The sequence below is a fragment of the Pecten maximus genome, chromosome 2, assembly GCF_902652985.1.
Source record: "Pecten maximus chromosome 2, xPecMax1.1, whole genome shotgun sequence".
Taxonomy (NCBI): domain Eukaryota; kingdom Metazoa; phylum Mollusca; class Bivalvia; order Pectinida; family Pectinidae; genus Pecten; species Pecten maximus.
This window is the reverse complement of record NC_047016.1, coordinates 54,597,849-54,599,748: the sequence shown is the minus strand read 5'-3', so window position 1 is coordinate 54,599,748 and position 1,900 is coordinate 54,597,849.

Genomic DNA, 1,900 nt, shown 5'->3' with positions numbered 1-1,900 from the left:
AGGTTAAACAGTAGTCGCGAGATCAAAGCTAGGGAAGGGAACAGGTAAATTTTTGTAAGCAAACATATTAACACGACCGTTTCCTAATAAAGCTTTGTGACAACATCCTTTGACGACTCCAGATAGTTGTGCTTTACCTGTTTCCTAATACAGCTAGGTGACGACAGCATTATATAACTTCAGATAGTTGTGCTTTATATGTTTCCTAATACAGCTAGGTGACAACAGTATAATATAACTTCAGATAGTTGTGTTGTATCCTTTTCCTTTTATACAGCTTTGTGACAACATCCTTTGCTATCTCCAGATAGTTTGTAGTTTGTGTTATAGTTGTTGATTATTGAACCACTTACAAATCAACACGGACACGTATGTCCTGTCCATTCTAATCTAGCCCTCCTCTGTAGAGAGTTTTCGGTAACAACATGTTAAATGACTTTCTTAGACTAAGAATCTAATGGGCAGAACTAGACAACCAAGGAGAACCTACACACATAGTATTATAATACAAGTATCAATGATTACGGACGATGGACCAATGATTATGGACGATTGACCAATGACTACGGACGATGGACAAATGATTACGAACGATTGACCAATGACTACGGACGATGGACCAATGACTACGGACGATGGACCAATGACTACGGACGATGGACCAATGATTACGGACGATTGACAAATGACTACCGACGATTGACCAATGATTACGGACGATGGACTAATGATTACGGACGATGGACAAATGACTACCGACGATGGACCAATTATGAGGGACGATTGACCAATTATGACGGACGATGGACCAATGACTACGGACGATGGACCAATGACTACGGACGATTGACCAATGACTGCGGACGATGGACAAATGACTACGGACGATTGACCAATGACTACGGACGATGGACCAATGACTACGGACGATTGACCAATAACTACGGATGATGGACCAATGACTACGGACGATGGACCAACGACTACGGACGATGGACCAATGACTACAGGCGACTGACCAATGATTACGGACGATTGACCAATAACTATGAACGATTGACCAATGACTACGGACGATTGACGAATGACTACGGACGATGGACAAATGACTACGGACGATTGACCAATGACTACGGACGATGGACCAATGACTACGGACGATTGACCAATGACTACGGACGATGGACCAATGACTACGGACGATGGATCAATTATGACGGACGATTGACCAATGACTACGGACGATGGACCAATCACTACGGACGATGGACTAATGACTACGGACGATGGACCAATAACTACGGATGATTGACCAATAACTACGGACGATGGACCAATGACTACGGACGATTAACCAATGACTACGGGCGATGGACCATCATCATTCTTTATTCTTCAAATATGAGAGTACAAAAGGAAGAAAAGAACGAGAAATTAAATTGAAATGGACATAATTACATTGAATTATGAAACACACTGTTTACATCTGAGCTTCCAAATTCAAAACGGTCGCCTGTCGGTCCCATTAAGTATTAATCGGACATATCTAATGAAATATTTAATGAAGAATAGTGGTGAACGGACAGGTGGTGAGTTTTATCAGCCTACCGTCTGACAACAGTACGGACAGGTGGTGAGTTGTATCAGCCTACCGTCTGACAACAGTACAGACAGGTGGTGAGTTTTATCAGCCTACCGTCTGACAACAGTACAGACAGATGGTGAGTTTTATCAGCCTACCGTCTGACAACAGTACGGACAGGTGGTGAGTTTTATCAGCCTACCGTCTGACAACAGTACAGACAGGTGGTGAGTTTTATCAGCCTACCGTCTGACAACAGTACGGACAGGTGGTGAGTTTTATCAGCCTACCGTCTGACAACAGTACAGGACAGGTGGT